We start from the raw sequence: 26,887 nt of genomic DNA on the forward strand, positions 1-26,887 counted from the left end.
AAGAAAGTCATGTGATTCTGATATTTAATCAAAGTACTCTCTTGCCTATCAATGCTATATTAGAATAATATACATTAAGAGATAGAAAAGACATAACTCAGTAAGTTATCTAATCGATTCCCCCTTCTAGTACAGAGATATTCCCTACAATATGATTAAGGTTCTACTTGTATGTTAAACATCTCAAGCAATAAGAACTTTTATTTTTCCATTGTTTCCACATTCCAAATGCACAAACACTCAAAAAAAGAATAAAAGAAATATCTAATTTTTCCACTTGTTTTGAGTGTTCAGTTTATTAATGTAATTTACTATTGAGATGGCAGATTTGGTAGGTTCACAAATCTGTACCAGACTGCTGTAAAATGCACATATCACTTTGAGCTGCTCTACTTTGACCCACAGACTCACTGAATTGAACAAAGTTTTAAAATTAAAAGTCTCGCTCTCTGTCTTCTATTTTAAGCCAAGGCAAAACTTCCCTTTACCTCAATACAGAAGAGTTTATTTTTATAAAATTCAATGGTAAGAATCTACTTTTAAAAATCTAGGTATCTAGCCAAAAAGAAAGAGGTTTCAAAAGTTTAATAACAACAACTTCTGCTATCAAGACATATTTAGGTAAAGGGATTTGGAATCAAAACAGAGCATGTACAGATTAAATACATCAGTGGTCCCCAACCTTTTGGGGCTGCCAGGCGCACAAGAATGGCTCGGACCGGCCCTGGTTAGTAGGTGGGCACACATTAATGCCTTGGCGGGCGCCATGGCACCCACGGACGCCGCGTTGGGAACCACTGGAATACATGTCAAGTTAGCAGCTAAACCTCAGTTCCAAAAACTAGTGAATTCAAATGCCTATTTTAAAGAAAAGGCATGACTTGCTTAAAAAAAAGCAGAAGCAGTTTCAAAACCCACTAGGACCATAAAAAATGCACATGCTAATATGCTATCCACGAGATTCAGCATGTAAATGGGACAACATCAAACAGGCGAATAAACTGATCGATTGATCAATGTTCTACTAGTGAGAGAGCTCAGGTATCAGTTATGAAAAAGCTAATGCATCATCAAATTACATTACATACACCGTTTATATACTTTGAAAATCACTATAAACATAGTGTGGTGCAATTTGTGGCTGGTTGAAGATTCTGATGTAGGTCTCCTGCTGACCTAATTTTTATGGCATTCCTGCAAAAAATACATGAAGAAATTATACATATGGTTTAATTACAAAACAACAAATGTTTCTTACTGTTAAGCCATTAAACAGGGGAAATTATTTGTACAAGTCTCACAGCTATAAATCTTACTGGATAATAATTTACAATAGCAGTAACCAAGGGACTAAAAATATGAGCATTACCAAGTGGATAAGGAATCTTAAAGACAGTGATAAATAAGCAGATGCCATGAAGGAAGGCTGGCAAAGATTTAAATATCTGTACACTTGTGAAAAAATATGGGGAATTATGCAGAGAATACAGAGTTCCTGTCTTGCTTGCCATACCTAGAATGTCAAAGATGGAAAATTCTCAAAGTAAGAAATTTGTTTTTGGAAAATAAATTACTGTTCTAATTAAATTATCCAGTTAATGTCCTTCTCCTACAGAACCTAATTCTCCATGATACTGAACAGTACCATGCTTTCATCTCACTTCCCTGGGAGTTGAGCGTGCTCAGCATTGGACTGAAAGTGCTCAACACCACACATGTCCTAAATATATGCACATGGGTCTTGCTTTAAAATACTGAGCAGGATTTTCAAAAGTGCTCAGTATTTGCCTAAATGTTCCTATTGAAGGAAATGGGAAAACTTTCATTGAGAGTAGAGCTTGGCCAATGCTGAATGTTTTTGACAATACCATGAATTACAGATGTACTTTCCTTGCCATATGTCCAGCGAGGAAGAGGGGCTTAAAAAGAGGATGATGATGATGATGTGGAGCCATAAGGCTGCTGGGAAAATGAAATGAAAGAGAAATGTCTGGCTGCCTAATCCGTGACCTTAAAACCCCAAAACCAAATAGGGGCTGACTCACAAAAAAGGAATTACCGGATGAGAGATTGAACTATCATGCCTGTACAAGGCAAGAATTGCCTGTGATAAGCCAAGAACTGACTACAAGTGCATTCAACTCAAGAAAACACATTGGTCAGGGAAAGTTAAGGGAGTTGACTCCAGCAGCAGGACTCCAGGTAGTACTGTACATGCTGGGCAATACTGTAATACAAAAGAACTCCATGTTTCTAAAACTAAACTACAGTTTTATTAGAACTGTTTACAGAAATGCTGCAACAACAGTTAGAAGAACAATTCTAGGCATGTGCACAGTTAGGCTATATCTATACTGCATGCTTATTTCAAAAGAACAGAGTATGTGTCCACACAGCAAGCCCACTATTTCAAAATAATTTTGAAATAACGTGCTTCTTACTCTGACTTCTGTAACCCTCCTGTCACCAGGAGTAAGGGAAGTCGAAGGAAGAATGTTCTTCCTTCGACTTCCTGCTGTATAACCAGTGCCAAAAGCTGAGTTAAGGTACTTTGACTTCAGCTACACAATTAACCTAGCTGAAGTTAACTCGACTTTAGCCTGCAGGGTAGACCATAGCCCCTGCTCAGGTGCATGCCTGAACACAAAAAATTCTCCGCCAGCCCACCTACTTTGCAGAGCCACACAGCAGCACTCAGCTTCTGGGTGGAAGGTGAGTAGTGTGGCAAGTGGCTGCTCCGGGCCGGGGCTGGCTGAGGCGGCATGGTAGAGGGTTGCTGGGGGTGCAGCTAAGGCCGCATGGTGGCAGTGACCGGAGCCTGCTCTGGCAGCCAGGGCCAGACCCGGTACCTGCCATGTGGTGACTGCGGCCTTAGAATTTGCCCCTACAATGGAGCCAACTCCCTGAGACCATGGTAAAAAGGTGATCAGGTCTGGCTCCTGATTTGATGCCAACCTCTCAAATAGCCACACAAAGCAATTGCAAAAGCAGCAGTCCAAGCTGAAGTGGATCACAGGTCATGTTATGTGGCTGTGCACTCAGGACAGCAGTGAAGACAAAACCGAAAACCAATGCAGAATGGTTCAGTCTCTTGTCCAACTTTACTACTGGCTCTGCCTTCCCATTACTTTTTGATTACCCAGGAGAAGTTATCTTGTGCTAAAATTCCAATTTGATGCTGAGTCATTTGAATTCTGATGCGGCGTACTGTGACCTGCAGTCTGAGTACAGCATTTTGGGAATGGTGTAATTTCCAAAATGCACCATCAGTTGTCAGATCATAGTTCTTGCTTGAGTGTCCTCCATGCAGTCCCTTTCCGGAAAATGGAGTAGTTACTTACTGTAACCAGGTACAGTACTTCCTGCTATTATTAGGGAATAGGTCTGTAATCTAGCCTTTTTCCAATGTCAGGTTCAGATTTCATGAAGCTGTAGAGTCTCCTTCTGTGGGTGATCCCCACGCTCTGTTCTCCCCTCGCACTGTTCCAACTGGGCATTTATATGTGGGTGTGTCCCACAGATACACTTCCTCTTTCATCTCAAGCACACTAGAGAACAGTCCCTAGGGGATGCTGGGCAAAACTATATAAATGAATACATGAAACTGGGCTGAACTAATGTTGAACTATCAATGTTAATTCTGGCATTTCCTAAATTATGACTGCTTGACTTTGCAATGTCAGAGTTATTTTATTGGTGGTGGGTGGGGGGGTGTGCATCATGTTTATCCAAAATTTTAGACACAAAGGACACTGGAGACAAAAATAAGAGAATGATTGTGAAACTCCCACAGTTGAGGAGTCTGCAAAACCCAGGCTATAATTCACTTACATGCAGCATACACTAAAAGTGTCCCTTAGCAACACTAATCTCACCTTGTTAAAATAAAGACAATATTTTCATTCTAACCAAACAGTGAGACAGAAGAAGCAAACTCAGCCCATAGAAAGGCTAGTACAAGATGGAGAGGTTGTGATTGAAATAAATTCAGCATTTCTGAATCACCTAGAAATCAGTGTGGTTTTAGCTCTCTTGATATAGTTTACTACTGAGCAAAGTGATGGGGTATGAACAAAATAGAACTCACCATATAAGGGTCCACAGTGGGTATAAAATTAGCCGAGGGGGATATAAGAATGCAACAGGTTTGATGGGAAGAAAAATGAAAATAGAAACACAAGTTATATTTTTTTAAAATGCCATGAAACCATTGTTATGATCAGGGCTTGCCGAACCGCGGCAAGCCCCACTCACCAGCTGCGCTGTCTGGCGATCTGCACATGCCCGAACCCGGGTTCTTCCGGGTTGCCACGAGCGAGTAGATTGCATTATTTGTTGAGCCCTGGTTATGATTATCTTGTCAATGAAGTTATCTTCACAAACTCTTACCATTGTAGCTTCCCTGTCTCCTCCTCCTATTATTCTCCCTATGATTGGGAGTTCCTCTTCCCTGCACTCAGGAATGCTGCTATCACCCCCTCTTTAAAAATAATCCTCACTTCACCTACCTGCTTGCCAATGACTACTCCATCTCTAGCTTCTCATCAACAAGCTTCTGAAGTATGAGTTCTGACTCATCTTTCACTGCTTCCACTTGCAAAATCTCCTCTATGGTTTTCAGTCTGGTTTTGGACCCAAAAAGAATTTTCTCTTTTTCCTGTATAGTAACTATTAATTGTCCTAAAACATAAGGATAATTATGTCCGCAATAGCCAGCACAAGGTGTTAAACCACAAGTTAAGTTGTTTGATAAAGCTACTGACAAATTCATTTTAATTGTTGATGCGTTATTAAGGATTTTGATAACAAGGCCACAATTCCTTTGCAATTAATACTGCTTTCTGGCAAATGCTTTTCTAGTGGTTTTAACCCAAGCAAAAAGATAATGCTCTCAAAACTATTTGTACATAAAAAGATTTTTTGAAGACATTGCTATTTTTAATTAAGAATTGTCTATAGTAGTATATATTCAATCCGTGGATAGTAGAAAAATTCTGCAGTTATGCATTTAGCAATTTTCCATAATAACCATGCCATACTAAAAATGTTGCCTGATTAGTGGTTAGGATCATAATACCCTACCAACCAGAGGATTCAGAATGAAGAGTGAATGTTAAGATTCTTGATTTAGTAAAATCTTTTCAATAGGGAAATCAGTGGGTAGATGACTACACGATTAACTGATAAGCCTGGGTTTTCAGTTCATCTTGTCGACTACATGCATGTCTCCCCCTCCCCCACTGCCTCTGTATTAAGCCAACTCCCCACGAAAGCCCAATCTGCCTGCTCCCCTCCACTCTCACGCTGCTGCCTCTGATAGAGAGACAGCAGCACAGAGAGTGAGGGGGGCAGGTGGGAGTTGATATATGTGGAGAAAAGCCAGCTCTCCGCACATGCTGGCTCCAGGGACCAATGTTCTCTCTAAGCAGTGGGGTAGCACAGCTGCACAGGTGATTAACCAGCCCCATGCAGTCAGAGGATCAGGACTCCTGATTGAGCAGGGCTGATTAATCACCTGTGAAGCTGTGCTGCTGTGCAACTCAGAGGGAACACAGCTGAGGACCCGCCTCCCTCCCCTCCTCCCCCTTGCTTCCTCCTACAGAGGCCAGTGCTGGAAAGGAGCCTGCTTTTAAGCTAGCTCACCCCAGGCTCTGGCGCTGTGAAGCTGCCTTCCCCTCCCATCCCACGCTGCTGTCTCTATAGAAGAAAGGAGTGCGGGGGGGGGGGGGGGTGGCAGGTGTCCAAGCTCCCCATGAACAGGGGCTGCTCCATGCCAGAACAGCATCTGTCCGCGAAGATCTCAGACCTCCTCCTCTCTCCCTCTACCGCCCCTCCCCCCAGACAGAGGCTGCTTCCACCCTACACTGCTGCCTGTATATCAGAAGCAGCACAGGGCTGCTGGTGGGAGATGGTCTTCATAGGGAGCTGCTTTTTAAACTAGCACCCCTCATGGACCAGCTTCTGCCTGCCACCCTGGCCTGCTGCCAGGACCTCTATGGTGGCATTCTCGGAAATGTTTCCAGTTCCACGCGCAGGGCCAGGTAGGCAGGCAGAGCTTCAGAGTCTCAATGCGTGGATGAGACAATGGTGTAGGGAAGAGGGGTTTGGATTTATTAGGAACTTGGGACACTTTTGGGAGAGGGGGAGCCTATACAGGAGGGATGGGCTCCACCTAAACCAGGGTGGAACCAGACTGCTGGCACTAAACATTAAAAAGGCCGTAGAGCAGTTTTTAAACTAAGAGATGGGGGAAAGCCGATTGGTGTGGAGAAGCACGTAAATCGGATGGAGACTTCTCTTAGAGGAGAATCCATTGATAGAGATTCTCTAAGCTGTAGTCAGAAAGAGAGGATGGGAAAAGGACAGGAGAGGAGAGGACAAACCATGGGCCAGAGCAGACAAACAACCGCATATAAAAGAATCCAATGCATCAGGGAAGGGCAGACAAATAAGCAGTGGCAAATTTGTAAAGTGCTTCTACACAAATGCTAGGAGTCTGACTAATAAGATGGGTGAACTAGAGTACCTAGTATTAAAGGAGGAGATTGACATAATAGGCATCACTGAAACCTGGTGGAATGAGGAAAATCTGTGGGACGCAATCATACATAAAATATATCGAAAGAATAGAGCAGGCCAGGTGGTGGCGGAGTGGCACTGTATGTGAAAGATAATGTAGAATCAACTGAAATAAAAATATTAAATGAATCAACATGTTCAATAGAATCGCTATGGATAGTAATTCCATGCTCCAATAACAAGAAATTAGTACTAGGGATATATTACTGACCACCTGACCAAGACAGCGATAGTGACATTGAAATGCTGAGAGAGATTAGAGAGGCTACCAAAATAAAGAACTCTATAATAATGGGGGATTTTAATTATCCCCATATTGACTGGATACATGTCACCTCAGGAGGAGAAGCAGAGAAAAAATTCCTCAATGGATTAAATGACTGCTTCTTGGAGCAGCTGGTACAGGAGCCCACAAGGGGAGAGGCAATTCTCGATTTAGTCCTGAATGGAGCGCAGAATCAGGTCCAGGAGATAACCGTTACAGGACCACTTGGGAATAGTGACCATAATAAAATAACATTTAATATTCCTGTGGTGGAAAGAACACCTCAGCACTCCAGCACTCTAGCATTTAATTTCAAAAAGGGGAATTTAACTAACCGCCTCATTTTTGTGTAACAGATATTAAAAGGCCAGTGACTAGAGCCAAATCCCTGCAAGCTGCATGGAAACTTTTTAAAGACACCATAATAGAGGCCCAACTTAAATGTATAGCCCAAATTAAAAAACATAGCAAGAGACCTAAAAAAGAGTCACCGTGGCTTAACCACCATGTAAAAGAAGCAGCGAGGGACAAAAATGCATCTTGTAAGAAGTGGAAGTCCAATCCCAGTGAGATAAATAGAAAGGAACATAAACACTGTCAAATCAAGTGTAAAAATGTAATAAGAAAAGCAAAAAAAGATTTTGAGGAACAGCTAGCCAAAAACTCAAAAAGAAATAACAAAATGTTTTTTAAGTACATTAAGAGCAGGAAGCCCGCTAAAAAACCTGTGGGTCCCCTAGACAATCGAGATATGAAAGGAGCAATCAAGGATGATAAAGCCATTGCGGATAAACGAAATGATTTTTTTGCTTCTGTCTTCACGGCTGAGGACGTTAGGAAGATTCCCAAATCTGCACCGTCCTTTGTGGGTAATGAATCTGAGGAACTGTCCCAGACTGAAGTGTCATTAGAGGAGCTTTTGGAACAAATAGAAAAACTTAACAAATCTCCGGGACCGGATGGCATTCATCCAAGGGTTCTAAAAGAACTCAAATGGGAAATTGCTTAACTATTATCTGTGGTTTGTAACCTATCCTTTAAATCGGCTTCCGTATCTAATGACTAGAATGTAGCCAACATGACACCAATATTTTAAAAGGGCTCTAGAGGCGATCCTGGCAATTACAGACCAGTAAGTCTAACTTCAGTACCGGGCAAATTAGTCGAAACAATAGTAAAGAATAAAGTTGTGAGGCATGTAGAAGAACATAATTTGTTGGACAAAAGGCAACATGGTTTCTGTAAAGGGAAATCATGTCTTACTAATCTATTAGAGTTGTTTGAAGGGGTTAACAAACATGCAGACAAAGGGGATACAGTAGATATAGTATACTTAGATTTTCAGAAAGCCTTTGACAAGGTCCCTCACCAAAGACTCTTGTGTAAATTACATGGCCATGGGATAAGAGGGAAGGTCCTTTCTTGGATTGCGAACTGGTTAAAAGACAAGAAACAAAGCTCAGGAATAAATGGTAAATTTTCAGAATGGAGAGGGGTAACTAGTGGTGTCCCCCAAGGGTCAGTCCTGGGACCAATCCTTTTTAATTTATTCATAAATGATCTGGAGAAAGGGATAAGCAGTGAGGTGGTAAAGTTTGCAGATGATACCACTGTTTAGGATAGTCAAGACAGAAGCAGACTGTGAGAGACACCAAAAGGATCTCACCAAACTGAGTGATTGGGCAACAAAATGGCAAATGAAATTTAATGTGGATAAGTGTAAAGTAATGCACATCGGGAAAAATAACCCCAACTATACATACAGTACGATGGGGGCTAATTTGGCTATGACAAATCAGGAAAGAGATCTTGGCGTTATCGTGGATAGTTCTCTGAAAAGTTCCACACAGTGTGCAGCGGTGGTCAAAAAGGCAAATAGGATGCTAGGAATTATTAAGAAAGGGATAGAAAACAAGACACCGAATATCTTACTGCCCCTGTATAAAACTATGGTACGCCCACATCTTGAATACTGTGTACAGATGTGGTCTCCTCACCTCAAAAAAGATATTTTGGCCTTGGAAAGGGTTCAGAAAAGGGCAACTAAAATGATTAGGGGTTTGGAACGGGTCCCATATGAAGAGAGGTTAAAGTGACTGGGACTTTTCAATTTAGAAAAGAGGAGACTGAGGGGGGTTATGATAGAGGTATATAAAATCATGAGTGGCGTGGAGAGGGCAGATAAAGAAAAGTTATTTATTAGTTCCCATAATAGAAGAACTAGAGGACACCAAATGAAATTAATGGGTAGCAGGTTTAGAACTAATAAAAGAAAATTCTTCTTCACACAGCGTGTAGTCAGCCTGTGGAACTCCTTGCCAGAGGAAGCTGTGAAGGCTAGGACTATAACAGAATTTAAAGAGAAGCTAGATAATTTCATGGGGAGGTTAGATCCATAAAAGGCTATTAGCCAGGGGACAGAAGTGGTGTCCCTGGCCTCTGTTTGTCAGAGGCTGGAGAAGGATGGCAGGAGACAAATCTCTGATCTTTGTCTTCGGTCCACCCTCACCTGGTGCTGGCCACTGTCGGCAGACAGGCTACTGGGCGAGATGGACCTTTGGTCTGACCCAGTACGGCCGTTCTTATGTTCTGATACAGAGGCAGCAGCACAGAGTTGCAGAGGGCTCCCCAGAAGTGGAGCCAGGAGCACATTGACTGCCCTCCTGCCCCCAGAGCTATCAAATAGTCATTTAACTGCTGAAATTTGATATAGTTACATGACTATTCAATTCATGACTACTTTTTAATGTCCTGGGTCAAATTTGCAAATGTACACACAAGAATGCGTGTTCAAATCACTGAACATACAACTTTGTGCAATATCACTTGTACATGAAAATGATAAAATGTACATGTCCAAAGAAAGTCTGTAGTCAATTGTGCTGCTAGGTTTGCATGGGGAACATTTGCCTGTGTAAATGATATATATGCAGAAGTGATAGAGTTACACAAATACATAGCAAGGAATTTGCAAATAAATTTGTGTATGTAGAAATGTAGATCTTGTTTGGACAATTTAGACTACAGAATATATTGGAAGAAGGATCACGAGGGGGCATGTTTATATTGGAGAAAAACGCAAGAGTTAAGTTAAAAAATAGATGTGACGCAGATATAAATTATGAAGGCAGTCTGCCATGATAGAACAAAAGATCTTCTCCTACACCTGTCCTACACACCTGGGATGAGGTCCCAACACCCTGATTCCAATCTCCTGCTCCAATAACTATTAGAACACTTGTGACGGATAGAAGTGCTGGCCAGCACTCAGTGATTAAGGGTTAAACTCAAGGGTGTTAGCAGAGGGTCAGAAGAACCAATAGGATACAGTGCTGAAATTTGAATTGGATATAGATACCTGGTCTGCTCTTCCTTTGTATGACTTCTAAGTTAAGGACTGAAGGGAGCAACATGTAGTAATCAGAATTACCATGCCTACAAGGAATTTGGGGCATGGAAGTGGACTGAACCAGGAAGGGATCGTAAGTAAATAAAGGGAAAGTGTGTATTTAGTTGCAATCAGGGCATTTCTTCTTTGATCCAGGAGGCATAAGGGATATGTTGAAAAAGGCTTTCTTGACAGATCCCCCTCTAGACTGCCACTTTTTGCTGACAAAGTGCTGTGTCGGCAAAACGTGGCAGCCATTTTTATGCAAATTAGGCACAGGATATTTAAATCCCTGCCTCATTTGCAATGTTGACCTGCCTAATCTGCATCCCTCTGCCAACAGAGGGATACAGTCTAGACATACCCTAAGAGTGTATCCAGAGATGTTCTCTGTGTTTTAATGTGTTTTACTCAGTTGCTCGTAACACCTAGCAACCAAGTACACTTTATCAAGTATATCTTTTGTTTTATTAACAAAATCATCTTTTTTAAGGCAATAATTTGATTCTTGGGTCCTAGAAAGAAATAGTAGGTCTGTCTTCGGGTGTTTCTGCCTAGTCTGAGAGGTCAGCTATCAAAGATACAGTTTGTTTTCCTTTTTCTTTTTCCAAGCTCTCTTGAGGCAGAGGAGCTTGGGGTAGTAATAGTGAAGGAAGTCCAAGTGCTTTCTTCCTGGGTTCAAGAGGAAAGGGGTTTGTTTCATTTGGTGGTGGCAGCTACCCCCCAAGGTCAGTAAATCTGTGACTCTGGGGAGTTTTTGTAAGCAGAGCCTATAGAGGCAAGGTATTTAAGACCTCTCGTGGGCCCCTATCTTCTGCACTCGGAGTGCCAGAGTGGGGAACAGCCCTGACAGCACTTTATAAAAAAAAGTGGAACAGCTTCCACAGGAAAGCCTGAGAGAGATTTACCCCAGAATAGTGGCAAGGACATTCACCCACAATGTGATAGATGTAAATCAGGCAGCGTGATAACTTGAAGGTGGGTTTCCCACATCCCACTTTAGTGCTTTAGCAACACGGCTATAGAGTATAAGGAAGCAGTAGCTGCTGCTACTACCTCTACCACCAGTTTAACTATAGTGCTTCCAAATGTCTTTGTTTGTAATAAAAAATCATATAACAACATAAAAAAAACATTTAAACAGGCTGAAAACTAAATAAAATGTTTATTTTCAAGTTAAATGAAACATTTTGTTTAACCATATTTTTGGTGGGAGTAGGGAGTGTTTTGGTTTGGTATTTTGCCAAGACAAAAAAGTATTTTGTGTTCATTAGTTTCAGCCACGGAACCAAAAGAAAAAATCAATATTCACACTGCTTGAATAATAGCAGTAATTGTATATATTCTCACTGTATTAAGCACACTGATCAGTGTATATGTCTCATAAATAATGGGGGGGAAACATTGTGACCTTAGAAAATATATATCACTTTTATTTAATCATAAATTACTGTGAGCTTTGTATTTTAGTTTAAATTTAAAATGATACAGACTTCAAAATGTCCTTAGTCTGTTCTTCATTGATTGCTGTTAAACTAAATGTTTCTCATTCTGTAATCAATACTTCTTTACGAAAATAAACCCAAGCACTGACAAACAACTATGCAGCATATTGCAGCTTTCCTGGTAGTGGACTTTGACAGCATAAAAACCTAATACCCCCAATGAATTCAAAAAGATGTGCTTTGGTTTTTGTACTTATTACAATTTTTACAAGCTGCTTACATCTGAGTAATTTTCCAGTAACAAGACTATTAAATTAGGCAACTGTTGAGTCGTGAACTTACCGACATCAGTGATTAATATGCTTTGTTCATTATTATTGTTTTAAATTGTACTGCTAATGTTGGTAGCATTTTTTAAGCTTTTCCAGTGCTGAAGTTATAGATCTATTTATATCAGTGTGAAGCTGTAGGCTAGTTATTCAGGAGTTTTTTGTTGGAAATCAGGGAGTAACATATTATATAGAGCTTTACATCTTTAAACATTAGACTTTAATTTTGTGTGGTTGCTTTGCAGTGAAAGAGAAATAGACCTGTATCTGATAGATATTATTTATGCTACCGTGCTAGATCCTGCCATGAGTGCAGGGGACTGCACTTGATGACCTCTCAATGTTCCTTCCAATTCAATAATTCTATGCTACTGAAGCTCAAGATGAGAACTTCTTGATTCACTCTAGTTCTTGTTCTTAACTTTTTCCAATTATTTCTTAATGTCATAATCTCTCCCACAATCCATTCCCATTAAAGCTCCAGAACAGCAGGATCTACAATTACAGCACAGAAAGCAGAGCGTGAGAATAAAAACAGCATTACCGGTGACTGATGCCTTCGGTCTTGCCTTAAGCTCTTTATTCTAAAAAGGCAAAAGTTCTAAAGAACAATATTCTGGCTCCTCAATATACATCAGGAAAATCCAGAGAGTCCTAAACCATTTGAATGGTCAAAAAGTATTTTGTAGTACTGCTTTATTACAGGCAGTCCCCGAGTTACGTGGATCCGACTTATGTCGGATCCCTACATATGAACGGGACTTTTCTCGCCCCGGAGGATGCGGGCGGCGGGACCGCCTAGAGCACTGCAGTCCCGCCGCCCGCGTCCTCGGCAGCGAGAAAAGCTGCTCCACGTCTCGTCTGCTGGGGGGGGGCCTGTGTCCTCCGCGGCTTTGCCCCGCGTCTCCCTGGTCTGCTGGGCCCCCCCCCCCCCAGCAGACCAGGGAGACGCGGAGCGGCTTTTCTCCCCACGGAGGACACAGTCCTGCCGCCCGCGTCCTCCGCGGCGAGAAAAGCCTGGTCTGCTGGGGGTAGCGCACTAGCTGCGCCCCCTCCCCCCAGCAGACCAGGGAGAAGTGGAGCAAAGCCGCGGAGGACACGGGCTACTGGACCAACCCGGCAGCACCCCAGCTGCTCTGCCCCAAGCGTCCCCAAGTCAGCCACTGCTGAAACTGACTATAAGTGCTAAGTGTTGAGCGGAGCTGTGTTCTGTGTTCATAGTGAGCTGTGGTGTACTGTTCCTTTGAGACATTCTATGAATGTCCAGTACATATGGGGCCGAATTCAACAGAGGGATGTTCAGAGCATTCAGGAGTTAAGAGTGTGCCTATTGGCAGCCTGTATGAGGGCCAACAAAGCCTGCACAGGCTAAAAGGGGAGTGTTTGCATTGCCTGTAACGGGGAGTATCAGAGAGCTGCCCCCTTGACAGGCACAGCTAAGGATCTCTCATGCTAAAAGAAGGTGCTAGCAAGCTGCTTTGCAACCCTAACGTGTATCACGCCTAAAAACAAACATTTAATAAATCAGAACAAATGGCTTCAATTTTTGTTAAACATAACCCATCTTCTGTTGCATGAGCAAACCCCAAATACATTTGTTCAGTGAGGAGCAGTTACAAGTTTTGCTTGCTTCGAAGAGAAATGAAGAGCTTTTATTATTACTGGTTGATATTTTAATGACAATAGACCATAAATTGCATGGCTTATATTCTTAGAATATGGCATTATTTCAAAATAATTCAAGTAAATTAAAAGAGTTTTCCTGCTACAGTTACTACTTCCATATAAAATATCATACTAGCTTTCATTAGGCAGTAGCTCAAAATTGCCACCAAGTGGCAGGACAGCAACTTAATTTAGCTGTATTTATACGGCACTGGAACAATTTTAATTGTATCTGTGCAAGAAAATAACTGCTGCTCTGAAGCTCCTCTTTCATTATAATTGTACAATTAATCTGTATTTAGAAATTTAGAAAGCTTTTACATATGCAGTACTGTATATACAGTTGAGCTTCAGGCGGCATTTGTTTTAGAAGTGAAAATTACTTTAAATAAACTTTCTGGAAATACTATCTTTCCCTTTAACTGTGGTATACAGCCAACACTCAGTTGGCAGCTGGGGGGGGGGGAAGGGTTCATTTTTACTGCCAAATGGCCATTTAATTGTGTGAAACAGGCAACCCAGATCACATAAAATTGGAGTCACCATTGAAACCATTCAGTCTTCCAAAGACTAATAAACTAGAAGTTACAATGTGGACTTCTTTTACTATCTTTCTTGGAGACACTGCTCTAGACATAATAGCAGTCATATATAACCCACTACAGAAATACAAACCGTTTCCAGGTATGCAATATGCATATAAAACATCTGAATCCCTGGGTAGACATCTTCTCTTTTTCACTTACTGAACTTTTCAAAAACGGTATAAACATTGAATTTGCAATGCTGAATGAAGGGAAACAAACATATTTGTCAGCCCTTTCTCTTTATGGAAATGTTTATTATTCAGTATAACTTAGAAATCAGTTTTAATTTTTGATCTTTAGTTCTAACATAATTAGTTTTGCATTTTGAGCTGTATATTCTTTCCTTTATGCATGAACACCATTGGGGGAGGTTGGTTGGGGAGGGCTTTCTTATTGAACAAGGAAGTCCCCTACAATCAGATCATGGGATTTTTATCTTAAAACCATAAAGCTTTTCAAAAACGAATTTGCAAATGTAATTGAGCTTCTAATAGCTTCTACAGATAGTAATTAAAGAAATCTCATTTCCTTAAATTAAACATAATGAAATGTTTTTCAAGATCAAATGAAAACTTAGGAATGATACTAGGGCAAAGAGAATTGGTATGAAAATCTGGTATTCAAAAATTGTTCAGCATAAGTCTAAATCAATAGCAAAATAAGTAACTGTAATAAGTAATGCATAAAACCTTTCTCCCTGCATCATGTTAACTTTTATTTGCTGATGATTACTCTATCGCTTCACCGCACAGTGTGATCACTGGGTGACTTGTTTCATAGTAAGGTAGCTAAGCAAGCAAAACAATTCCTTAAAAGTAATCACTTAACTCTCTCAATTTAAAAAAAGTGACTTTTAATTTCACTAACATAACCTGTTTCCATTGCAGGTTTATGAATTCTGAATTCATGTGCCAAAGTCCCTTCAATATGAAAAACTTTTTATTTCCCAATTCTCTGATTTTAAAGAATTTACAATTAGAACAAAGAGATTGTGACATACTGGTATTTATTCAACAACTCATGACCCAGTAGTACAGCTACTAAATCACTGTTTTAAGAGCCAAATGGTGGTGTACCGGCACAGCAGCAATAATGGTGACTGAACCATCCTTAGGGTTGAAATATTTTATTGGATGATATACAGAATTCTTCCATACCTCAGAGGGGGTATGTCTACACTACCCCGCTAGTTCGAACTAGCGGGGTAATGTATGCATACCGAACTTGCTAATGAAGCCCGGGATTTGAATTTCCCGGGCTTCATTAGCATAAAGCCAGCGCCGCCATTTTTAAAAGCCGGCTAGTGCAAACCCCGTGCCGCGCGGCTAGACGCGGCACGGGGTTCGCACTAGCCGGCTTTTAAAAATGGCGGCGCCGGCTTTATGCTAATGAAGCCCGGGAAATTCAAATCCCGGGCTTCATTAGCAAGTTCGGTATGCATACATTACCCCGCTAGTTCGAACTAGCGGGGTAGTGTAGACATACCCAGAGTGTTTTATACCAGATCTGCAACTCAAACACTGAGATTTCCAAAAAGGGATGGTTAATGTGTTTCATGTATCAATTGCTATATAGTAACATAAAAGAACTCCATGGTTCCAGTGTCCTTACCTACATGCACTCTAGTTCCTGTTTATGCTGGAACATCTCTGGTACCAGGCTGATGCCCATAGTTCTGATTCTATGATAAGGGGATGGTTGGATGAAATAACATGATCTTGGTAACTAATTGACCATTCATTTCCAGTTGGAAATAGGTCAATGGAGGGATGATAGGAGTTGCTATAGGGAACTTTCTGGGTGTCTGGCTGGTGAGTCTTGCCCACATGCTCAGGGTTTAGCTGATCACCATATTTGGGGTCAGGAAGGAATTTTCCTCCAGGGTAGATTGGCAGAGGCCCTGGAGGTTTTTCGCCTTCCTCTGTAGCATTGGGCACAGATCACAGCTGAAGGACTCTCTGCATGTTGGGGCCTTCAAAGTATTGGAAGGCTTCAATATCTGAGACATAGGTGAGAGGATTATTCTAAGAGGGGTGGGCGAGATTCTGTGGCCTGCACTGTGCAGGGGGTCAGACTAGATGATCATAATGGTCCCTTCTGACCTTAAAGTCTATGAGTAAAGTCTATGAGGCACCAGAGTGCTAGAGCCGTCCCAATAGAATCTACTGAGGGAAAAATCTCTGGCGATGGTGAATGCAACAGGCGCACACCTAACATGGGATGAACTTGAATGAGCACTCAAACAAGAAGGTACATTTAGCTTGACTGAGTCTTTGGGAGTGACCACAATATGAATATTAAATGCACTGTAGGCTGCTGGCTTGTCCCCTGCAGCCAGGAGGGACTAACACCATGCCCGAGTCTTTTTCAAGTCTCTCCCTTGTGCTATGGTTTATTAATTCAAAAACACTCCAAGACAGACAAAAAAACCCTATTCCCATGACCACCCAGGCTGAAGAGGCACAGAAACCTGGGCCTCCCTCGGGGCCACTCACAGGAGCCAGCCTACCTTCCACAGCTCCCCCTCCAGCTGAGCTTTCTCAGTCCTTTATAAGAATCACCTTACCTCTTTCCCAGCTGGGTCTGATAATCCATCAGAGGTGGGAGGCCCTCTGGTTCATAAAGGAGCAGCCCACTCTGGAATAAACAGTACATGAGCCCCCACAAGATTCATCATGCGAGAAAGTGTATCCCCCTCTATATATGCAAATAGTATTTTCTCCTCATATTCTCTGACATGTGCAAAAACATATGTTCTCCTACCGTAACATAAAAAGAGCAGACTTGCCATAACCAACTGGTATACCTCTTAGATCAGAAAACTATATTTGAGCTGACCGGCTGCAGGATAAAATGCAATAGATCTCCAAAAAGATCATTCCCCTTACAATTGCTTCACTGTCTTATCTCAGCTGCAGTTTACAGGTGAAATATAGAACAATACTGCAGATATGTTTTGCAAAATATGTACAAGATACTTTAGATAAGCCAAAATAGTTCCATGTCCTGAAAAATCTCATTCCTTTTGCATTTAGTGCAACCCCAAGTGGCCCTTATATGATGTTAATTATACAAACAAGGCTATGTTTGGTACAGATCCCTTTATTCTTGGGATCTATACAGTTGAGTCAGGAGCTAGCAAGACGTGTGTGACGTACATAAATGGGAACCACATGAAGAGTATTATAAAAGATTACAGTTGATTTAAGAGTGGACCTGTAAAATTTTGCATCATTCTGACAAAGCAATTGATGAACAGAGATTTGTACAAGTAAAAAGCAGAATGTTTGCTACCCACATCCCACACAGAATAAATATAATGCAATTTTTGAAGTTATTTCCTTTTAATAAAAACCTATGTGAATCCTGCCAATAGAAATAACAGATAACTGAGCTATAATGCCCTTCAAGCACCACACAGCTCCGAGGTTATCATTCCAATCACAAGAAAAAAAAACAAGAATGGTTTGAAATGTTATCAGAGCCTAAAGATTTTGAGGCAATCTGATGTCACAGATTTCACATTTACATTTCTATCTCATACTCAGCTGATATATACAATATATACTTTGTTACCAGTCACCTCCCCCACATAGCATTTTACCAGGCTCTTTATGGTACTGCTTATGAACATGTCAGTTTATTAAATGTTTCCTATGTTCACTTGTAATCCTTTTATGCTTAGAAAAGCAACAGTAAAAAATGGCACCATATTTACTCAACTGCTTCATTTAAGGCCGGGCTACTTAACACCCAGCACGCAGGCCACATGGGAGCTAAAACAAAACAGTAGTCAATATAATGATCTTCTGTTGATATGCATTTTAGTAGTTAAATTCCTAGACTGTCATTGCTCATTAAAAGTGCTGACATATGGGTGGAAATTGAGTAAATACTGCATTTTATTAATATCAGCAGCACTAGCTTAAATGGGGCCTGCGTGTTGTGTAGTCTTGCCTTAATTTTTATATTCATTCCTGTCGCAGTGAAAGAAGCTATTTGCATATATATTTGCACGTATATGCAACCACGCTTAAGTTGCGGCCCTCAGCATGTGCTGTAAGTATCACTGTGGCCCCCTGGGCTTCCAAAGTTGAGTAGCCCTGATTTAAGGATTCAACATTCTTAGCTACTTTTTTTGTAAAAAATAATACCTTTTTACAGTTTTTCACTGATATGAGCACTGCAGAGCTATCACAGCTATAGACAATGGAAAAATGTGAAATATTATTTTCTTGTGCATCTTCAACAGAATTTTAAATTAAGTTTCTACTGTGGAATCTTTACTATTGCTGAAGATGCATGCATCAGAAAGAATAAAAGCTTGTCTTTCAGATTGTAGGCTGAGTTTGCAGGTCTGATACATGGGAGAAAAGAAAATATTTTTTATCTGAAAAGTGGGCAAATTGTATATATTAGTTAAGAGACAATACAACTAGAGTCACACGATGCATCACTTTTCAGAGCATAATTACACTTGTTCTGAGTTATACTTTTGCTATCTCATTAGCTCACAGCTCTCTACTACTCCCGGCCCACCCCCAGGTTCCTTAGGAGATAAAGCAGCAGCAGGAGTTAGACTACAAAAACTTTTTTTTTCAAATAGCCTCTTTTCTCTGTTAGAGCAGCAGAGCTAGATTCACTATTGTGACAGAATTCCTACTGATAGGAGACCTCTGTCCCTTGATTTTTGTTTTACCATTTCTGTGTCTACTGCCTGCCATATATATATTGTTTAATCATATCAAATGACTGTTTCTCCTGACCTATTACTTAGCCTTACACACATCTGTAGATGCTGACTTGATGCAAAGCACGATAACTATATTGACATTTGTTCCAGCCTAAGAGTCCATTAAAAGCATTCGAACCATGCTCAAATTTTAAAGTGTGAAATTGCTTTGTACAATGTCCCAATTGCATCACTTTTCAAAGGTACTGTCTTATATATCTACAGAAGATTTTACGGTGTTATCATTTAGAAACTGCTTACTTGAACAAAAGTTACCATTTATTGCTTTTGCTGCAAAATAAATTACATCACCATTAAATTACCAACTAGCTCCATCAGGCTCATAATTCTTGCGTAGTATGGATGGCCAACATGGATGGCCTAGTGATTAAAACATAGGAATGTGTCTCAGAAGATCTGGATTCACTTATAGGCTCTACCACGCATTTTCTGTATAACCTTGGAAAATCACTTATCTGGACCTCAGTTTCCCATCCAACAAACAAAAGGTAGAATGACAATACTTGCATACTGTATCTGCCTTTATTTATACTGTAATCTCTTTGAGATAGCGAATATCTCTTTCTGTGTGTGTCTATATAGTGCCTAGCACAATCAGGGTTTGAACTCAGCTGCTATAATACATAACAATAAAGTGCTTCGAAGTCTACCCAGATCTCTAATCTGGTATCAAATCCCATATACTAAGAACATAACTGAAACAGTAAATAGGTTTTTCTTAATACAATAACTTATCAGAAATTGTGTCAAATTCTTCCCTGTATCAATCCTAGCAAAGTCAAGTCAACAGGGAAGTAACAGATATGTCAAGAAAACTTTTGGCCCATTGTAGCCAGACACAAACCCCATCTTGTTTTTCCACGAACCCCATCTTGTTCCCCCCTCCCCCCCCAGAGAGCAAGAGAAAGGCAGTCAGCCTTTGATGCCCTGGGAACGCAGGTGTGCTGCCTGTCCCTGACTCTACCATAAACAGAAAACAGTCAGTAAATGGGCTAGCTGACGACCCGGGGCCTCCCGTCGCCCTGATGGCTAGTACCAGTAATTGACACGCCTGCACTGTCCCAGGAGAGGAATCTTCGCCCATCACATACCAGAGGTGCCCATTGTCTGCATTTTCCCAGGTGTAAATTATGCTTTGCACCCTTCGTGAGAAACTTGGTGTTCAAAGCCATTTTTCCTAATTGGCCACTTGAGACCAGGAAGAAGCCTACATAACCCAAGGGGTATAAAAGAGGTTCAGCAGCCCACCCCATTTGAGCTCCAATCATCTATACCTGCTGGCAGGTATTGATTGTCTCCCGAGGTCTGTGGGACGCCCAACCTCGCCCTACTTCTTCCCGAGGGATTGAGAGAAAGACGCTGGCCACGCCAAGTCTGGAACGCAGGGGTGAGAATATATACCTGCTATGTGTCTATTTTGCATGCATTTAATAAGAGCTCAGAGAACCAAAAGGGTTTCATGGTACCTGTAAGTGACTTATTAGTGTAATTTCTGTCCTGTCCTTTGTAGTGTCTGTGTTATCTGTCACACAGCAGTAGCATTTAACAAGTAAGTTTACCCTGTAACAATAATATAGTAACTGTTTAAGCTTTAACCTGACTCCTTCAGTTGCTGTAACAGAACCAAGCACAATTTAAAAGAACTTCAGCCGGTCATTAGGGACAGATATAGGGAGAGCTTGGGCGTTTGGATTTGTGTCACACCCAGGTGGCACAATCCACTGGGGCACCTTTCAGTCTTTCCCCAAGGCTGCCCACTGCGAAGGAATTACGAATTCTAGCAGCTGAAATCTAAGGTGTAATAAGCTCTTCCTATAAACTCGGGGCGTCTGAGAACCTGTTGGCTGCCCTCTGCGACGGGACCCCGGTCCTAGCAGTAAAGTCACAGACGTTAAACTATTTTTTCGGGGCGCCCTCCAGCCTCCTAGGCTGCCCACTGCAACGAGACTTTGTGTCTCAGCAGTTGAAGACTTGGGTGTAACACACACGCACACACTGCCCTGACCGTTGGCTGACACCCATTTAGTTAAATCATTGAAAAACCAAGAAGCAAAGAGCATGCTTATTTCCAGGGTTCTATCATCTTCATAGGTGCTAAGAAAATTTTCCTTTAGACTACATCTCCCCTGTATCTCAAGAGACTGTTACATAGTGATTTTTTTTTCTTGAGGCCCACTTTGGCTAAGTTTCTTCTGTACCTTTTAAAGAAGCAGTTGTACGCAAAAGGTTGGCATTATCCAAAAAAAAATTGTCCGATGAGGGCAACAATTTATTCCTTGTCCTTACAAGTTACTTAATTTAAACACTTATGTTTCTTGCACAGCTTGGACCTCCCTGTTCTGGCACTCTCAGGACCTGACTGGTCCCAGATGAAGGATTTTACTGGACACGGGGAGGTCATTTCTGAGCCCACCTGTCACCGCTCCCCCTTCCAGCTATGGTCTGGCTGGTGGTCTCTCAGCTGACTCCACTTCTGCTGGGCAGCCACACAATCCCACCACCAGGCAACCATGTTACCTGCCAGATAGCCCCACCCTGCCAGCCTGCAGGGCTCCCAGCTGCGAGCCCTGCACTGGAACTCTCTGGTCTGGCAACATCCGTGGTCCAGTAGTACCACGGATGTTGCCAGACCAGAGTCCTGGTTTAGAGAGGTTCAGCCTAATATGCTAAATATAGTACATAAAAGATATTAATTTGAAATACCTACAAGATTCAAGATCTAGTTTTAGTGTCAGCAATTCTTCAGCTTTTTAGTTAAGAGATATTTTTCCTCCCTATGAAATCTCCGTCAGTAAACTGCACATATTTTCCTTTTTGAGGTGGTTTATCATCAACAGCATAAAGCAACCTTACCTAACATCACATTTCCAGAGATAATCACAGAACCAGGTCCAACTCTCATTGTGAAGTCAAGAACAAAGTTGCTTTAATAGGAAACACCGCAGCCACAGCTAAGGCTAATAAGGGTACATCTAGACTACCCGGCATAGGAAAATGAAGCAGCGATTTAAATAATCGCCACTTCATTTAAATTTAAATGGCTTTCGCGCTGAGCCGATCAGCTGTTTGTCGGCTCAGCGCGGTAGTCTGGACCTCTGCGGTCGACATCAAAGGCATTTGTCAACCTCCCAGGTATGCCTCCTGGGATGAGGCAAACAGCTGATCGGCTCAGCACGAAAGCCATTTAAATTTAAATGAAACGGTGATTATTTAAATCGCTGCTTCATTTTCCTATGCCGGGTAGTCTAATTAGACTATGCCGGGTAGTCTAATCTACATGCCTCTGTCGCCAGAGGCATGTAGTCTAGATGTACCCTAAGTGACAAACTAAGAATGCTCCCAAAGGGTGATTATTTCTCTCCTATCTTGAGAAATAGCTTCCAAACAGGTAGGATCATCCAGGAATGCTACTTGACAATAAAAAGCAATTACAAACCTGTTCTTATGAAGTCTAGGCATATTGTATTATATCCACTCTCCCATGCCCAGTCTTAGTAAATGGGCTTACATTATCTGTCTTACTGTAGCACCTAATAGCTGTGAACGAGATTAAGCTCAGCTTTTCTGGGCACTAAGGGTATGTCTAGACTACATGCCTCAGTCAACAGAGCCATGAAGATGAGTTTACTAGACAAAGGCTTCCTTGTCAACCGTGGCACATCCAGACTGCCCCGCTGTGCCGCCAAACACAGCGCAGTGGCCATTTTGATGTAAATGAAGCAGCGATTATTTAAATCACTGCTTCATTTTCCTATGTCTAGTAAACTCATCTACATGGCTCTATCAATGGAGCCATGTAGTCTAGACAAACCCTATATGGGTGCATTATTTCTAAATAACTTAGTCCACATCTACATAGCAAGCAGTTATTGCAAAATAATGTTGAAATACTGTCAAGCTGGAAGACTTCTTACTTCTTACTCCGACTCCTGTAACCCTCATTGTACAAGGAGTAAGATAAGTCGGAGGCAGAATGTTCTCTTTCAAAATAAGTGCTGTGTAGATGCCCCCAATTTTGAAATAAGATATTTCTAAATAAGATACACAATTGACATGGCTCAATTTGTGTAGCTTATTTCAAGTTAAGCCCTCCTGTGTTGACACACCCTATGAAAGCTTGGTAAGTGTCTGCCCCAGAAAGTGTTAGTCTAAATAGACAAGATATACAAATGGTGGGAGGAAGGAAATTTCATTATTCCCATCTTACAGAGGGAGAGCTGAGGCATGAAGATTAAGTCACTTGCCAAGATTCCTCAGGAAATCTGTGGCAGAGCTGGAAGCTGAACACAAAACACCTGAATGAGCTGCGAACAAGGAATTTTCTCCTCAGGCTGTAGACTTTCTTCCCAACCCTGCCAAGTGTTCAGCATCTGCACCTCACATGACAGCATCCAAAGGGACAATCATGCAGGGTGTCTGTCCCTTCCCCGTGATGTTCCCAAGCACACCGCAGCACAAAGAGGGAGTGAGAATATACCTTACTGTGAATTTTTGATCATAACAGTACTGAATAACCTATCATTAAAAACATTTTTCATGGATGTCTAACCATGTTAAGACATACACTATTATATTGTACACAGAAAGCATTGCTGGTTACTTGGTTTAGAATAAGGAAGGAAATTACTGTGGTGGCAGATTACAGCTGGGTAAAGCACTGGGAATTAGACTTAGGTATCACGTAACATGGTACTTTTCCATTTATTAGAGTTTAGAATTACAAATATGCAGTGCATCACTCCAAGCAACACTGAAATAATACAATTCAGAGAGTCATTCCCACTGTCTAGACATAGTTAATCTCAACTCACAGGGCACATCAGAATGCCTGTGTCCCAAGTCCAGACTTGGAAACTATGTGATGAAATCTTCATTGTAAAACATTCAGTGGAATATCAAAGGGTGCATAAACCCAGTTACTGGAGAGGCCAAGATTTAATGGGCCATGAAGTATGAACTACCCCTTCGTAGTACAGAAGCTTCCTAGAGAGCTGATCCATGGACAGGACAGTGTACTAAAGCTTTTCTTTCCACTGTTTGTGCTTCCCTTGTTCTTGAGTAAACACAGACATTCAGTTAATCTGGCACTCCATAAGAACATGAGAATGGAAGAACAGCCATATTGGGTCAGAACAAGTCTATGTAGCCCGGAATACTGCCTTCCAACAGTGGCCAATGCCAGGTGCCCGAGAGGGAGTGAACAGAAAACGTAATCATCAAGTGAACCCTTTGCAGTCACCCATTCCCAGCCCCAGACAAACAGAGATTAGGGACACCATTCCTACCCATTCTGGCTAATAGTCATTAATAGCAAATTTAAAACAAAAAAAAGGAAGTATTATCCATTAATTTAAAATATAGATTTATACATTTAATTGAACCAACAGGGCGTGCCAGTGCTACGAATGGAATAATTTTCTTGCTCTTACCCAGTGGTGGGCAATCTGTGGCCCAAGGGCCACATACGGCCCATCCAGATTCTGTGTGTGACCCGCAAGACATGTTGTTTACCATTGCCCCTGTATAGGGTTGCCAGATCATGCTGGCTGTCATCTGTGTCAGGTTTTTTTCCTACCGGTATTACTAAATGACATACATGGAAAGCAAGGGCACATGCAAAGAGGGGTGTGCTGATTGCACACAACATTAACTGTGAGAGTCATGTGCTCCCTCTGCCTCCAATCAAAGTGCTGCTACAGTTCAATTAGCACACCCTGCAAATTCTCAGTGCACAAGCACAGTTAGCCATACTATACTATCCGGAGACTGTCTTGGTTAAAACAATCTTGCAGCCCATTGAGATAAGGACTGCCAATCATGAGGCCCACTTACTAGCCTAGGCTGCTGTAACTTTTGTTCTTCCTCGCCTCATGTCCTCCATACTGTTCAATATCTTCTCTTTTTGCATCACATTAATAAACAAAACTAAAGGTTATCTCTTTGAGAGAATGAACATGTCTCTTAGGTTTGCAAAGCACATTTTAAATAAATAGTCAAAAAAAATGTTTGTTTCACCTTTAGCTGACAGGCATGGAAAAGAAACAAAAAAGCTTGGTCCCTACACTGGAGCAAATCCTGCTTACTTAACTTGACTTCAGTGAGACCTTTTGCTTGAGTTACTAGAGCAGGATTTATCCCCTCCTCTGTATTGCTTTTGTCATGTGTTACTTGATGAATCAGTAACTAATTCTATGAAGTGGTACTGATAAGAAACCACAAACTATGACAAGTTTTAGCATATATATTATTGTGATAATCAAAAGATCTTTCATCGAGATAGAAGGCTACCAGGACATTAAGGACCCGAACTTCAGTTGATGTAAATCAGGGTACCTTTACTGATTTAGTCCTGTATTTTACTGATTTACAGAGCTTCAAATCAAACAGAGCTGCACAAACTTGCACCAGTATCTATTTAGCTCAAAGAGTATGAAAAGGCTAAAGAAAAAGAAAGTAATATATTTGTAAAAAAGTTTTTTTAGAAAATAAATAAAATGAATGATTCCTTGATTAAAAACATAAATTTAACGGATTTTCTGTGTTCTCGCCATTAAAGCAGTGAAAACATTATTTTGATTAAAGTAGTTCTACTTTATTAATATAAATGACACAGAAATATCCTGGCAATTAACCAAGAGAACACACTGACTAATTTTTTATACTTTTAATATGATAATTTTCTTAGAAGATCTAAAAAAATAAAAATACCAAAGACACCATAGCATTTTCACAATTTATCACTGGATTTCTCTTTATATTTTGCATCAACTTCAAATTGTTATGCAACTTATCCATTAATTATTTTAAAGAATTTCAAGAAATCTTATGACTAATTGAGTTCCATTAACAACACAATACACTTGTATCAAAAATGCTTATACATTTACTTTCTCCTTAGATTTCAAAACAGTGGCTATTTTCAGGTCATCCTCTATAAAACCATTAACACAATAATGTTGATGTGTCTCATCACCAATCCACCCAGTTGCCTGAGGACACTCAAGATTGCTTAACCTTTTAAATATTAAAGTGGACACTGTTCGCTGTTATTAGTGTGTATTAGCAAGTGAGGTACTGTCTAGAGCAGCATACATCTGTTTCTAGCCATAAAATGGGATTTGTTCTATGCTGAAGGCAACTTCTACTCTAATATTAAACATACCCAATGGATAGTGATAGACTTCCTGCACTTTTGCTGCACTGCCTGCATTGACTCCTGCATGGGTTATCTAATGCGTAAATGTCAGTTTCCACCCAAAGGCGATTTACTTTACACTCTGTGCTTTTACAGACTGACTGTCTTTTTCATTCAAGCCTTATGCAACATAATCTTTTATACCAAAGCTTGGTTTTTCTCTTTTTCAATACTGTATTTTGAATAATCCTATTGCCTATTACCCCTTCTTCCCTAACGAAGGCTGAAAACGAGGACAAAGTATTATGTTCTGCAATTGTGAATGCTGTGGAAACAGACCGATAAATATTGGAATTGTGATCTGCTAACAATGCAAAGCCATATCTAAGTCCCGCTGAAGTCAAATGGGACCAGGATATGGCCCAGGTATTTGAACTACACTGTGATCAATTCTCCACCTTGAATATGCTGAAGGTTTGTAGTTTAACTGAGCTTTGGTTATGGATGTTATTTTAAATGAATATAGCTCCCTCTACTGGTTGAAAGCCAGAATCAGTAACAGTAGGAATTAAAGAAAAAACACTTTAGGAATATTTTCCTTCCCATATGTGTGCACATAATTCCTGTTACACTTAATATGTTCCTCACATTCTTAGAGAAGAATTTGACAAGTAAATCAAATTCTGAAGTTAATTATCTACAGTAGACTTCCGATAATCTGGCACCTTTGGGACCTAGGTG

At 40.9% G+C, this 26,887-nt stretch overlaps 1 protein-coding gene across 10 annotated transcripts in view; it reads right to left on the reverse strand.

Moving 5' to 3' along the window:
* NCKAP5 (NCK associated protein 5) overlaps positions 1-26,887 on the reverse strand; it is a 659,073-nt gene that overhangs the window by 334,263 nt on the left and 297,923 nt on the right. The gene's annotated exons all lie outside the window — the stretch shown is intronic.

Source organism: Pelodiscus sinensis, chromosome 7, assembly GCF_052426305.1.
Source record: "Pelodiscus sinensis isolate ZL-2025 chromosome 7, ASM5242630v1, whole genome shotgun sequence".
NCBI lineage: Eukaryota > Metazoa > Chordata > Testudines > Trionychidae > Pelodiscus > Pelodiscus sinensis.